Genomic DNA, 15,929 nt, shown 5'->3' with positions numbered 1-15,929 from the left:
AGGGGTCATTTGTATTATTGTTGGGAAGAGGTTTGTAAAAGGTGGTATCCCCTGCATCACTTTCCTAAGGCTATCATGACAAGTTGCCACAACTTGAGGGCTTCAACCAACAGAAACTTGATTTCTCACAGGGGTAGAAGCCAGAAATCCAAAACCAAAGTGTCAGTAGGGCCACATTCCCTCTGAAGACTCTAGGGGAGGATTTTTTTCTGGTCTCTTTTAGCTCCTGGGGCTCCTGGCATTCCCTGGCTTGTGGCAGCATCCCTGCCTCTGTGTTTACCTGGTCTTCTTCCCTGTGTGTCTGTGTGTGTCGTTTCTGTCTCTTTTAAGGACATTCTCATTGGATTTCGGGTCCTCCCTAATCCACTATGAGCTCATCTCAATCCTTACCTTAACCACATCTGCAAAGACCCCACTTCCAAGTAAGGTCATATGCTGAGGTTACAGTGGACATGAATTTGGGGAAGACACCATCCAATCCACTACAGTCTCCTTTACAATAAAAATCATCTTTTGCCATGGGAAGAATGGGACACATCCAAGTCCGTAGTCCACAGGGATGGTGGAGGCCTTGTACACAGATACTCATGAAGACCCCCTGCCCTGGCAATGGGGAAAGTTCTGAATCTCCGGTCTGGGAGGAACCCCCTTGTCCATTGTTCTCTGAAATCCCTGGCTCCAGCTTCTTGGAAATCATTTCTTGACCGTTATGTGTCCTGGCCCATCTGAAGTGGGTTCTGGGAGGTGGGCTTCCCTCAGGACAGCACAGCTTTCACCACCAGCCTGACTCCTACTTGTACAAGTTCAGGGGCTGAGTGTGATTTTAAGCTCCAACCTCCCAGGGTCTTTACTGGAACAGGTTCATGGGTTTTTTTGGCAATTCAATTTCTTAAAAAACAACCTTTAGATCTATTTGCTTCCAATCCATTCCTCATGCTGGTAACCACCCCCAAAATTCTTTCCTACACACAGTTGTCAAAACTGCTTTTATCATTGGTATTATTATTAGTAATTTTTCTTCTTCCTCAAATCCAAGCCTCCTTGTCAACTTCCTAGTGGCTACCTTGGGGCCAGCTGAAAGAGCTGGCTTGGGTGGAATCATAACACTCTTAATTTGATGTTTGCCATGGAAATGAATCCTTTTGTAAGAGAATTTTTAATAATGAGCCTTTATTTCTTGAAGCCTTTTCCAGTCTTATTTCCTGTAATTATTCAATACATAGGGCATAGAAACAGTCAACTTACTTATATCCAAACAAAAACAAAAACAAAAACACACAAATGTCTGGATACACCCTATTTTCTTTTATTTCCTCTTGGAAACTTGTCATTTTTTTCCTGAACTCATCTCAATAATATCTTGCTACAGATGCTGGAGTATAACCAACATACACTATCATTCTGGTCCTTTTCCCAAAGTTTCTCTTAGAGCTATAGGCTCAGTATATATTTGGTCTGTCTTTCACGTTATCACAAGCAAGACTTTTCCTAATTGTATTATTCCTGCCTACCATGGGACTACATCTTTCTAGCCAGCCATACCTCTCTCCTTGCTGGCCACTGTCTACTGTCCTGACCCATCTTCTCCCACTTTCCTTTACCAGTGTATCCAGACTCACTGCCTTCTATCTCTTCCCAGACAGAACAGGTTTTTGCATATGCTATTCCCTCTGCCTAAATCTTGGCCTGGTTGCCTCCTTCACCTATAATTCAGGTCTTGGCTCAAATACTGCCTCTTAGTGGGGTCTTCCCAGACTGTCCCATTTAGGTTTGTTTCTTCATAACGTTTACCACCGTCTGATATTATCTTCTTTACTTGTTTACTTATCATGGTCCAGACCCCACTTCCCTTGCACGTGGGCTGTGTGAGAACCAGGATCCTGTTGGCCGTGTTTGCCACTGCATCGTTAGTGTTAAGAACTGTGCTTGCCACACAACTGTTATGACAACAAATGCCAATACTAATATACTACTCTGTGCCAGACACTATTTTAGCTCTTTAGTGAAAACTTCTTAATGAAAAATTTCAAAGATACACAAAAGTGGAATAATATGATGAACCTCATAAAGCCCATCACCCAGATTCAACATTATCGAGATTTGGCCACACTTGCTTCTTCTTTCTTTCCTTCTTTCTCCTTCTTTCACTTCTCTTTCTTTTTCTTTGTTTCTGTTGAAGTATTCTACAGAAAATCTCAGGCATCATGTCATTTCCCTTCTCTGCCCCACTACATCCTTCAGTGTATACTTTTTTAAAAAATGAAATTTCTTGATAAATAACAAGGTCCTACTCTATGGCACAGAGAACTATATTCAATATCCTGTAATGAACCAGAATGGAAGACAATATGAAAAAGAATATGTATATATATGTATGAATGAATCACTTTGCTGTATACCAGACAGCAAACATTGTGAATCAACTATGCTTCAGTTTTAAAAAAAAGAATTTTTCTTATGTAACTTCAATGCCATTTGTATGCCTTAAAAAATTAGAAATGATTTCTTGGTATCATCACTCAGTCCATATTTATATTTCCCTGATTGCTTCAAAAGTAACTTTTAAATGTTGATCTGTTTGAACTAAGAGCCAAACTAGGTCCAAACATTGCATCAGTTTGTTATTTCTCTTAAATCTCCTTCTCACCTGCCCTGCTGCTGACCTGTTGAAGAAAAGGGTGATTGTTATTAACTTTTCAGTTATGAGATGATGAGGGCCCAAAATGGGGCTGGATGACAGAGATGAAAAGGAGGAAATGTTCTGAAGAGACTTTGTGGAGTAGGGTCATCTGGTCGACCGTACTTTAGGTCTATGGAGTGGTGATACCACTGCCCGCTCAGAAGCACTCAGGAGCTATGAGAGTAACAATCGCCTTGCTCCTTCTTACAGGGTCCCTGGTGTGACGGCTGAAAGGAACCTTCAGATCAGCTAACTGTATCTCGTGTGTTAGTCCCTTGCCCAGCCTCTCCCACCTGGACAGAACATCTGTACAATTCTCCCACTTCTTCACAAAATCCCCTCTTTATCTTGCAGCCTCTGAAGCTTGTCAGTCACTGTACTTTCTGTGGTTCCCACACCAGCCGTGCACCAAAACTCATGGAGTTTTTTCTGCTTATTTAAAAATACACTCAAATATCTGGTTACCTATCCCAGACTTTCCTAATGAGAAGCTGTAGGTGTGGTACCTGAGAATATGTATTTTCAAACCACTTTCTGGATGCTCATCATGCTAATTTCAACAGCTAGATCATCTCAGAGTCTGTTTCCATTGATAGCTTTTATTTTTATGGGTAATATTTTCCTGCTTTTTGGCCTATGTAGTGATTTTTTTGTTGTAGGCTAGATATTGTGGGTGATCTATCTGAAGGAGTCTGGATTATGCTGTTTTCCTTTAAAGAGTGTTGTGTTTTGTTTTGGCGGGTAATTAACTTATCAGAGGCTCTCCTTGCTCTGTCAAGGCTTGGTTTTAGGCTTTGTTAGGGTGAGTCTAAAGTAGCCTTTATTTTAGGGCATAATCCTTCTCCCCAAAGCAGAACTTTCTAGTGTCTCAGCTGAATACTGAGACAGTACATCCTGTAACAAGAAGATCTCTCCACTCTGGCTTGAACACTGACTTGCAGCATCATGTGATCTCTAATATTTCCATTCTGCCCTCAACTCCATAGCAGCCAGTTTCTTACAAAGTCTCACCCTGTGCATGTGCAGCCTGTTTGTTGACCAAAAACGGACAGGGAACCCTTGTTATGGGTTAAATTGTGTTCCCCCAAAAGATACGTTGACGTCTGAACCCCTAACACTTCATAATGTGACCTTTATTTGGAAATAGGGTCTTCATAAAGGTAATTAAATTAAAATGAGGTCATCAGAGTGAGGTCATCTATCTAATCCAATAGAAGTGGTGTCCTTTATAAAAAAAATACATTGGACACAGAGACATATGCACAAAGAGGAGCCACGTGGAGATGAAGGGAGAGATCAAGGTGATACATCTTCAAGCCAATGAATGTCAAAGATTGACAGCAAACCACCGGACACAAGTGGGGAGGCATGGAACACATTCTCCCTCACAGCTCTCAGAAGAAACCAACCCCACTGACACCTTGATTTCAGACCTCCAGCCTCCAGAATTATGAGAATAAATTTCTGTTGTTTAAGCCACCCAGTTAGTGGTACTTTGTTGTGACAGCCCTAGCAAATGAATACATGCCCACATAGACTTCTGGAGCCCCCTCTATATGACTTCTTCCTCCCTGGCAGCCAGCCCCACAAGTTCCATTTGCTCTAATAGCAACTCTAAACTCCTATCTTTACTTTCTCAGCTCAGCAGGACTGTTGGACTCTTCCTGGTTTCCAGCTTCTTGTGCTCACTTTATGTGTTTTCCTTCTCTGAGGGATTGCAGCTGTGTACTATCTATTGTCCAAAGCCTTAAAACGGTTGTGTCATTTTGTCTAGTTTTGTAGCTGTTTATGGTGAGAGGCAACTCCAGTATTTGTTACTGGCCAGAAGTGAAATTTCTTTTCTTTTAATATTTATTTATTTGGTTGCACCAGGTCTTAGTTGCGGCAGGTGGGCTCCTTAGTTGCAGTTCCAGGACTCCTTTAGTTGCAGCTCACTGGCTCCTTAGTTGCAGCACGTGGGCTTCTTAGTTGCGGCTCTCCAGCTCCTTAGTTGTGGCACAGGGGCTCCTTAGTTGTGGCATGAGAACTCTTTATTGCGACATGCAATGGGGATCTAGTTCTCTGACCAGGGATTGAACCTGGGCCCCCCTGCATTGGGAGCATGGAGTCTTATCCACTGCACCATCAGGGAAGTCCCCAGAAGTGAAATTTCTGTTCTAAGTTCTTCGAATCAACTCATTTAATCTTCTCAACAACTCCATGAGGTAAGTTACTGTCTTCATGAGTTCCAGATTTTAAAAAACAGAGGCAAAAAAGAAAAAAAAGATTAAATAACTTGTCCAAGGATATATCTTATAAATGGTGGAGCTAGATTTTGAATCTAGACAGTTTAGCTGCAGAGTCTATGCTCTTAAACATTATCCTATTATCTGACATAAGAGGTGTTCAATGAATGCATTTTCAATAAGTGAATATAAGGCTGTTTCTTCTAACTTTTACCATTTAGCCTTCTGTTCCACCTGCTTAGGAAAACTCCAACATTAAATCAACCCACTATCTTCACTTTTCCTGCACCCAGACTTTTAAGCACTCTGGAGAAAACCACCTTCTGGGAAGAAAGAACTCCTACCCAGTTATCCAGGCCTTTGAAAATACCTGATAATTCTGTATGTCTCTAGTCTTTGCCCTCCATTTGCTGTTGTTTCTCACCTCAAATTTCAAATATCTGTACCTCCATACTTGTCATTTTCAGAAAAAAATACAATTTCCAGCCGTGAACTCTTAGTTTCTTGCTCACTCCTATCAGTCTAACTTGTATTGGCACCCATCCTTGCCTTTCCTCTACTGTCAAAATATTTAGCATTTCTATTTCTATCTAAGGCTCATCCACTTTTAGCTGCTGCCCACCATCTTTCTTCCCTTTCACAGCCAAGCTTTTGAAGTGTTGTTTAAATCCTGTCTGCATTTCTTCATCTCCCTTCACCGAGCTCAATCTGGCTTCTGTATTTATTAGTTCATTCATTTATTAATGTTAGCTTTTATTTTTATCAATTTCATCCTTTTGCTTTCTTTAAATGTATTGATTCTTTTTTTTAGTTAATTTATTTTATTTTTATTTATTTACTTTTGGCTGTGTTGGGTCTTCATTGTGGCGTGTGGGCTTCTCATTGCACTGGCTTCTCTTGTTGTGGAGCACGGGCTCTAGGCGCGTGCGGGCTTCAGTAGTTGTGGCTGGTGGACTCTAGAGCGCAGACTCAGTAGTTGTGGTGCACAGGCTTAGTTGCTCTGCAGCATGTGGGATCTTCCCGGACCAGGGCTTGAACCCGTGTCCCCTGCATTGGCAGGCAGATTATTAACCACTGCGCCACCAGGGAAGCCCCATATTGATTCTTTCTTAATTCCTTAGTTTAAGTGCTTAATTCATTATTTGTTCTATCTATCAATATAAATATTTAAAATCATGGAGCTTCCCCTGCTTTATCTGTGTCTTATAGATTCTTATCTGCAGAATTCCTTTCTATATAGTTTTTTCTTTCTTTTTTCTTTTTTTCTACAGAGTTTAAAATTTTTGTTTTGGTTTTCTCATTAATCCAGAAGTGTTTATCAGAAAATTAAAAAGTTTTCTGTATGGTAGAGTCTCTTGTTTTCTGATTTTGTAATTAGTATCTATTTTATGGCATTTTGAACAGAGTATATTATTTTATATTATTTCTACTTTGGGGAAATTTCTCTGTGGTTTTATATACAGTCAATTTTTGAATATTCCATGGAAAACTTAAAAAAAAAGATTTACCTTCTGTTTTCAGATTACAGAGTTCAACATATTAAAAAACAAATTTGTGTTATTAATTATATTTTTATTTCTCCTCTATCCTTGTTTATTTAGGAAACCATGAACATAGGAAACTGTGCCCATTCCGTGAGTATGGGCTAGAAAGTGTTGAGACTTGTCCCTATTCTCAACATGGTGCAGGAGAAGGAGAGATGTGAAGGTTTCACAGCCCAGAGCATCCCGAGGAGCAGAAGAGTGATTGCCCTTGCTCCTGAGTGGGGAATGGAAATGGGGCAGAGAGAGAGCTACAGGCATGGAGGCTGAGAAAAGGGGATGTTGCAACCTTTGTTAATCAGTGATCTGAGACCAGATTATACAGCGTAATCTCAGTGGGTGCCAGGAGCATGGACAAAAAATAAGTGCCAGCCCCTGTGCCTGGCACCAAGTAAGTTCCCCACCCCCACCCCTGGTAAAGGAAGGCTCTACGTGATTGAGATATAATGTCTACCACTCATTTCCATGGGACTTGAAGAAGAAATTCAGTTCAGTCATAGACCAGTTTTGCACACTCATCCCACAACGTCTATAGCTCCAGCTGAGAACTCTCTATGAGTTCCAGACTTCTATCCAGGTTATATTAGATTTTTCTGTTTCAAGTTGAGCATGCTCAAAATGAAACCCATCTCCTCACATCTTCTCACCCTCCTCACTCCTCAACTAAAACCCATTCTTCTTCTTCTCTTCCCTGTTTTACTAAATATTATCAACATTCGTTCAGTTGTCTAGGACAGAAACCAGGGTGTTGTGTTGGGGGGTGTAGTTCAGAAAATGCTAAAAATTAAAAGCCAACTAAGGCATCTCCGTCCTATTGTCACTCATCTATACTGGGGCTTCACTGGTGATTTAGTTTAAAAATTAGGCATGCTTTTTAAATGGTTTGAAAAATCACTGTAGAAGAGGATTCAGTAAATGGAGCAAAAGAGACTAGAAACCCTTCCATACAAGCCAAAGCCACTGAAAAGCCTGGGGGCTGGGGTAAGGAATTGGAGAGGTGAGTGTGACAGAGGTGAGTGGCCAAAGGCAGGCAGGTTCAGGAAACGACCTTCATTGGCTGTTTTGGTCTTCATCCCAGTGTGTGTTCTGGGGGGATGGGGAAGGACAAAGCCTGAGCCCCATCAAGAAGGACCCAAGGGGACTTCCCTGGTGGCACAGTGGATAAGAATCCGCGTGCCAATGCAGGGGACACAGGTTCGAGCCCTGGTCTGGGAAGATCTCACATGCCGTGGAGCAACTAAGCCCGTGCACCACAACTACTGAGCCTGCGCTCTAGAGCCTGCAAGCCACAACTACTGAAGCCTGTGCACCTAGAGCCCGTGCTCCACAACCAGAGAAGACACCGCGATGAGAAGCCCGTGCACCGCAACGAAGAGCAGCCCCTGCTCGCTGCAACTAGAGAAAGCCCATGCACAGCAATGAAGACCCAATGCAGCCATAAATAAATAAATAAATAAATAAATAAATAAATAAATACATTTATGGGAAAAAACAAAAAAAAGAAGGGCCCAGGGAATCAGATTTCCTGCTGCTCCTTCCTGGACAAAGCTGACTGCTCTCCATGGCTCTTCAAGAATCCAAGGAGCCTGAAGTCTATCAGGAGAATTTTGAACCCATGTCCTACCTGGACTACTTCAAGATGAACCAGGATCCCTTGGGTGATGAAGTCCTCCATTTCCTGCTAAAACACTAAGTGTCACTTTTAAACCAGGTGCAGGTCTCCTTCACCTCTGAGGGGAGAGATGGGGGAGTGTGGGAGGAGGGGTGGCCATGCAAATTTTAAATCAGATGCTGGTCTTCTTTAATCATAGGGCAGGCTTAGGGTGGGTCTGGGGAGGGGTGGCCAGAGCATGACAGCAACTTTGGATCTTCAGAGTATGTGGAACTCCCCTACGGGAAGACTTTAGATACACTTGATGTGTGTATGGTACATGGTGGGATGCCCTCAAAGTGTGTGAGGTCAGATTTCCTCCTCCCATAAAGTCTAAGAGCTGTGGTCTCTGGTGGTCCTGAGTGGGCCTGCCTTCTCCCTATCACTGGCTAAAGAAACTACACGGGCGTCAGAAAGTGTAGAAAGCCTTGCTCCAAATTCAGCATTACCACTCTTCTGCCTGCTTACCATGGTAGCCCATGAAAACAGGTGCTAGGCCAGCTGGACCACTAAAATCAAATAATGGGTATCTTTTCATCATTCACATGAGAATAAAACATAACCTGATAGCCAGAATTTTCCCAATTAAAATTTTCTGCCATCAAATTTTCTTAAGCCTTTGATGCCTGCTTCAATTTATTTGCTGCTGTACCCTACGAATACAACAACAAACAGACAAACAAAATGTAGCAGCAGAACCCAGGAGCAAGTGAGCAGGCTAAGTGTAGCAGTCGGCCAGGACCCCTGGGTCCAGCTCATTTTCTCTCCTCTCAGCTTTGTTGTTTATCTTGGAAGCCCCTTGCCAGGGTCCAAATGCTACTGATATTTTGCTTCAACACAATCTCTCGTGGCTGAAGAGAAGCAAGACAGGAAGGGGAGACCAAGGGCTCTGTAAGCAGGCCCTGAATTCTCCTTTGAGTCCCCATACTGCCAAGCGAGTTTCTGGAATACAGTTGGTACTCAATAACTGTTTGCTGATTGATCTTTGGAATGTTACAGATGGTCTCAGTGGGGCCATAGGGCGCCTCAACAAAGAGTGCTTGGAATAGGGAAACCAGTATACTCAGGAATGTGATTGAGTGGAGTGGCCAGGGGACAAAGGGAGGGAAAGGTAATGGAGAGACTGGGGGCCCCAACAAAGTGCCCCAAGCTCACTTAGTAGTTTTGCTCAGCTGATTCCAGGCCGACTTTCCGTTTCTGGAGGCACTTGTCTGGGTCGTGTTAAACACAGACTAGTAGAAAGAGAATGGGCTACCTGCCAGGGGTGCATTGCCGACAGAGGGCCTGCAGGTAGACAGAGTGCTGACCATAGGGTCGGCAGGTCCTGGGCTTGACTTTGTCCACAGCTGGTTCAGGACCAGGTCTGTCTCTGGGACTCAGTTTCTTCATCTGTAAAACTGGCCACCTGCTGTTCTGGGAGCCTGTGCGCCAAGCAGAGAATGGCTGGGAGTGATGTGCGCGGTCCACGCAATAAGCATGACCCAGCTGGCCCCTCTTTCCTTTCCCCTCCACTCCAGAGACGGGGGGCCGAGAAGGAGGAGTGCTTAAGGAGAGCCATCCGCCGGGTACTCAAGGGTGACATCCTGAAACAACGGCCCCTGGAACCTGCGGTCCTGCCCCTGGCCGACTGCCTCATTTCCTCCCTGTGCCTCGAGGCTGCCTGCCCCACCCTGCAGGCCTGCCTGGACACACACCCTGCGTCACCTCAGGACCCTGCCCCGGCCCAGGGGCCATCTGATGCTGAGCGGGGACTTTGAGGCCAGCTTCTTCATGGTGGGGGTCAAGAGGTTCTCCGCACTGTCCCTTGGAAGAGAAATTCCTGTGGGAGGCCCTGCAGGAGACCGGCTTCATCATTGAGAAGCTGGAGGAGTTTCCGCAGGCCACTGAGACCCGCTTGGATAACTGCTCTGACTACACAAGGTTCTTCTTCCTGGTGGCCCAGAGAAGGGACCGAGGCAGCGACTTGGAGGAATGGACAGCAAGCAGGGCAGGGCTCCAACCATCACTCTGTGACCTCATTCGCGTTCCTCTCCATTTAGTCAGCTTTACTTAGAATGCTTCCCAGCAAATGATTGCCAGGCAAATAGGGATGCTTATCTCAAACAGAGAGGTTTATAATAGGCTTCACTAATGGCCCAGGGTTGGGAAAAAGAATTGGACCAGAGAAATAAAGCTGTGCCTCCTTCGTGTTGAGGGCTCTTCAGCGTTGCGTGGAATGAAGGAGAAGAGACCCTTCCCGCTCCCCTATTTTAGGCAATTCAGACTACACAGCTTCTGCGCTCACTCCCCACCTGCATCCTCATCCCTGCAAGTACAGCAGCCCCACCCCATGAAATGGAAAGCACACGCATGGATTTTGACACTTGCCTCTCTGGCTTACTTGCTCTTGTGACTTTAGGTGGGCACCTGGTATCTCAGAGCCTCAGTTTTCCTATCTCTGAAATGGAAATCATCACACCCTTCCCCAGGGTTATGGTGACACCCCAAAGATATAACATGAATGTACTTGGTAAATAACCACATGAGCAACTTCATGTGTTTTTTTACGTTTGGCTGACCTTATACCTGCATATCATAAGCAGTTCTAAAAAGAGCAAGAGAAGTTGTTTTCCTTCTTTGTCCAGTGAAACCCACCTAACCCAATTTGGGGCAGGGATGGGACACTTGGAAAAGACTTTTTGAGAGAAGTGGCAAGCAAATCAGTGAGATCTAAAGGGTGACCAAGAGTAAGCCAGGTGAAGGAATCGGGGGTGGAGGGCAGGAACTTCTAGTACAGGTACTGAGACCCAGAGGGGAGATAACATACTGTGTTTGGTGAACTTCAAGAAGAAGAAGACATTTGGGTACCAAGATTGCAGCCCTATTCCTCTAGGGCACTGCTGATGCACCAGGCACCTGGCATGGTAGAACAGGCCAGGGCTTCAGGGGGGCAGAAGAGTGTCAAATCAGTGACCGTGGGTGGCGTTGGATGTGAGCACGCAAGCAATTTAGTCATTCAACAAATATTTGTTGAGTGTCTGCGTCAAGCTGGACCCTGTGAGGAGTGTCAGAACCTTTGCCCAGTATTGGTCTTCACACTAAACATGGTTGCAACATCTAAGCCCTTGATCACTTTCTACACCGTGTGTGCATCTGGGTATATTCTTGTGTGTGTATGTGGGCATGTGCACACGTGTGTGTATATGTATGTGTGTGTGTGTGTGTGTTTATGCTGAGGATGGTAGTAGAGATGGGTCAGTTCTATCCCTGGTGCCACCACATGAGTTATAGGTGAGGCTGACTCCCAAAGGCTGAGGTCAGATCAAGATTAGCTACCAGAACTTGCTTGCAGTAGATGGACCCTGAGGCTGAGTGCTAACAGTCCATCCCAAGAGAGCTCCAAGTATACACTGGCATGTGCAGCCAGAAAGGTGGGCTGGGCTGGGCTGGGAAAGCACAAGGCAAAGAGCAAAGTGGGAGGGCATATATGGAGGGTGCCCAGGGCGGGAGCTCTTGGCAGGATTGAGGTGCCCAGTCTCTGCCTTCCTGCAGGAAGTGTGGACGTGCACCTGGGGAAGTTTCTTCTGGGGTCCTAGTGTTAGTTACATGAGTTTTCACATTGGGAGCTATTGGCTTCTTGACAGGACATTCAAGTTACCGTGTATGCTTTTTGGGCTGCCTGTGAGCGGGCATTTGAGTGTTTAGCTTCATGGGAGATGAGAGATACCAATGTGTGTGAGCCGTGGCTGGTGACCGGAGAAGGTTTACAATTTGCTGAGATAAGGGGCAGCACACTTCTGTTAAGTTCTACAGTGAGGCAGAATTAGCTCGGGAGAGGGACGATGATGGGAAACCCAGAAGAGGGAGGGATTAGTTCCTGCTCAGGAACTGAGGAAGCTTTCATGGAGGAAGTGGCAGCCAAGATGCGTTTTTTTGTTTGTTTGTTTGTTTGTTTTGTTTTTGTTTTTTGCGGTACGTGGGCCTCTCTCTGCTGTGGCCTCTCCTGTTGCGGAGCACAGGCTCCGGACGTGCAGGCTCAGCAGCCATGGCTCACAGGCCCAGCCGCTCCGCGGCATGTGGGATCTTCCCGGACCGGGGCACGAACCCGTGTCTCCTTCATCGGCAGGCGGACTCTCAACCACTGCGCCACCAGGGAAGCCCCCAAGATGCGTTTTAAAGGAGGATGATGGTTGGAAAAGCATTCCCCCTGGAGGAAACAATACTGTTACAAAACATGGCCTTGGGAAGATGCTGAGTGAATGATGTTTCCGTTGCCTACAGTGTGGGCTCCCTATGCGAGAGCAGAGGGAGGCGGGACCAGGAGGGCAGTGTGGGGCATTGGGCTCTGTGAGCCTCTCCAGTGGTCATCAGAGTTCATCAGTAAATATTTATTTAGCATCTGCCATCTGCCAGGCACTGAGAGTGCAAGAACAAATATGATACAATTCTTGCCCTTGCCGGGCTCACAGACAGTTGTGACAGCTGTTATAGGAAGTGAGGGAACACAGAAGGAAGTGCTTAATTTGGGAGAGGTCAGGGAGGCATCACAAAGAGGTAATGTTTAACGTGAGCCTTGAACTAACTGTAAATACCAGGTTGCCAGGCAGTGAGGTGGAGGTGGCGGTGGGACGGGGTGATGAAGGCGTTTCAGGAGGAGGAAGCAGCTTGGCCCAGATGGGAGCCATGGGTGGACATCGGGCACGTGTGGGGAACATCGGTCGGGAAACACGTGCCAAGTGGCTGTTCCCTGCGGGGCCAGTTCTGTATTCTGGGGATGCAGTGAATGAGTCCAACAAGGCTCTGCCCTCATTCTACTTGGGAGCGGCAGGGAAGGCAGGTGATAATAGAGTAGACCAAAACAAGAGTGTGAGAAGTCCCAAGAAGGAAACAACCAGGGCGATGCTGTGGAGAGTAATAGGCAGAGGGGGTGGGAGGAGATGCCTGGGATGAGCGGACCTAACTGGGGCCCCGCACAGTCAATGGTGTGAGAGCAGGAGCTCCTGGGGGAAGGGTGCCAAGCCCAGCAGCCCCCCTTCTTTATGACAGAGCTCCCCAAAACTAATGCGGAGAAGGCCTCTGGAAGCAAAACCAACAGGCAGACAGAAACTGCCAGCCTGCCTGTTGGGTATCTTGTCTGCAGCCCTCCCACAGAGAAGCCCCATTTATTTATTTATTTATTTATTCATTCATTAAAAGATAAATCAAACATCTTTATTTAGTGTTTTAGGCATTCAGTTGGTTTTATGTAATTAATTAATTTATTTATTATTTTTTTAAAGGTCTTTTTTTTAGATTAATTTATTTATTTTTGACTGTGTTGGGTCTTCGTTTCTGTGCGAGGGCTCTCTCTAGTTGCGGCGAGCGGGGGCCACTCTTCATCGCGGTGCGTGGGCCTTTCACTATCACGGCCTCTCCCCTTGCGGGGCACAGGCTCCAGACGCGCAGGCTCAGTAGCTGTGGCTCACGGGCCTAGTTACTCCGCGGCATGTGGCATCTTCCCAGACCAGGGCTCGAACCCGTGTCCCCTGCATTGGCAGGCAGATTCTCAACCACTGCGCCAACAGGGATGCCTGGCTTTATTTTTTTCCCCTAGTACAAACAATGTTTCAAGGAATTATTCTCCATTCTATTCCCCCACATATAGATGCTTTAATATTACAAGGTAGATTTCTAAAAAATGTCTTCTGAGTCAAGAGACAATTTAAAAATTAATCTATGTTTCCATACTAGCCATAATTTTTTTTTTTTTTGGCCGCGTGTTATGCGGGATCTTAGCTCCCCCGACCAGGGATCAAACCCGTGCCCCCTGCAGTGGAAGCACAGAGTCCTAACCACTGGACCACCAGGGAATTGCCACTACCCATAAAATTTAAAGCAATTTGTTGCTCCACTGCTAATTTCGTTGTATAGATATAAAACTTTGTACAATCTGTCCCTTGCATAGTATTGCCCAAGGCAATGATTCACTACATTTAAGGACATCGATTTCTGTGTCATTTAAGGACATCGATTTCTGTGTCATTTAAGGACATCGATTTCTGTGTCATTGGTAACAAGCAGAGGGATGCCATTACAAAAGATGTTGTAGGACAGTCTTTGTTTTATTTCCAGGGATTGAGGACCTATAGGAACTCTTCGGCACATTTTCAGAGAGTTTCTAAACATCATGAAATGATGTTTATGATTGTGAAATAAAGTTCATATTTTATGGCAAGACAAGAAAAGTTTAAATGCAAAAAATTCTCCTCTGCATTTTGGCCGCCCCTCTCCCCACACTGTGCATTGTGTATCTGCATTACCCATCGACCAACCCTCCCCCATCAGCAGGAATACCTGCTCAGCCATAAAGAGCAACATTCTCCTAGCACCAACAAGATAACTCAAATGATAACATTCCTTCTTGATCTCGTAAGGGGTCACCTGACCTACCACGATGACCCTTAGATCTGGATTATGTAAACTCAATAATACTTCATTTGTTGGACAGCCCTCTGTCTCAAAAACTTATATAACTGTGCCTTGAGTTCTAACGGGCCGAACAGTTCTCAGAGCTTTCTGAGATGCTCTTCCCGGGTTATGATCCTCAAATTTGGCTCACATAAAATTTTCCATTTCTTTTTGAAAAAATTTTATTTATTTAATTTATTTATTTTTGGCTGCCTTGGGACTTCGTTGCTGTATGTGAGCTTTCTCCATTTGCGGCGAGCTGAGGCTACTCTTTGTTGCAGTGCGTGGGCTTATTGCGGTGGAGAAGCCCGTTTTATTAATTAATTAATTAATATATGGCTGCGTTGGGTCCTAGCTGTGGCACACGGGCTCTTCGTTGCGGTGTGCAGGCTCCTCTCAAGTTGTGGCATGCGTGTTACAGTGCATGTGGGCTTGGTAGTTGCGGTGCATGGGCTTAGCTGCCCCGCGGCATGTGGGATCTTAGTTCCCCGACCAGGGATTGAACCCGTGTCCCCCTGCATTGGAAGGTGGATTCTAAACCACTGGCCCACCAGGGAAGTCCCGAAAAGCCCCCTTTAAAATGTTCAAGGCCTTCCCTTCCAGAGGAAGATCCCAGGCCCTCAGACCTCCAGGGCAAAAAACAACAGTGAGTTGAGTGGGCAGTGCACTGCTGGGGGACAGCGCAGGTGGCCCTGCTGAATGTGAGTCCCCGTGTGTGGGTGCCCTTGGGGAGAAGGAGGCAAGACAGCCGGGTGGCTCCCAGGGGACCAGTCCTAGCCGGGGGACTCCCAGGGGACCAGTCCTATAGCCCAGTTTAGGATTAAGTTTCCCTTGTCCTTCACGCTGTGGACACAAGGGGGCAGCCGAGCCTTGAGCTTGGCAGGCTGCAGGGCCAAAGGGGCGGGAGGACTCTCTTCCCTCAATTTTTTTTCTTTTTCAATCTTTATTTTTGGCTACGCTGCATGTCTTCTGGGATCTTAGTTCCCCGACCAGAGATCAAACCCACGCCCTCGGCAGTGAAAGTGCGGAGTCCTAACCACTGGACCACCAGGGAATTCCCTCTTCCCTCCATCTTGCTTGTCCACGGACCGCTCATTGTCTGAGGTCTGCTCTCCAGTCCAACGTGACCTCTGAATGCGGGAATCAGGAAGAGGAGGGCCACTGCCAGGAGAGAGAGTCCTGTTCTTCACTGACCTTCACTTAACCACATATAATTTTCACAGGCCCTGCCCCATCCACAATAGAGGCTAAGGCCCAGGAAAGCTAACTCAGATCTGCCGTCTCCAGGACCCGGCTAGAGACTAGCCCATAAGCAGCCTGGACACGCAGACCAAGGGAGAGACACCCCAGCTGACCTCTGGAAGGGCATCCTTCTGGGGCCTCTCTGCTGTAATGAAAACCTCCCC

At 45.9% G+C, this 15,929-nt stretch overlaps 1 pseudogene across 1 annotated transcript; it reads left to right on the top strand.

Moving 5' to 3' along the window:
* The first annotated feature begins 7,618 nt into the window (after window positions 1–7,618).
* On the top strand, window positions 7,619–15,727 carry LOC308620050 (annotated as a pseudogene). Its single transcript has 3 exons — window positions 7,619–8,130; window positions 9,435–10,075; window positions 15,641–15,727. The product of its transcript is annotated as an uncharacterized misc_RNA (transcript).
* The last annotated feature ends 202 nt before the right edge of the window (window positions 15,728–15,929 follow it).

Source organism: Mesoplodon bidens, assembly GCF_964165515.1.
Source record: "Mesoplodon bidens genome assembly, chromosome: 7".
Classification (NCBI taxonomy): Eukaryota; Metazoa; Chordata; class Mammalia; order Artiodactyla; family Ziphiidae; genus Mesoplodon; species Mesoplodon bidens.
This window is presented reverse-complemented; position numbering and strand designations above follow the sequence as displayed.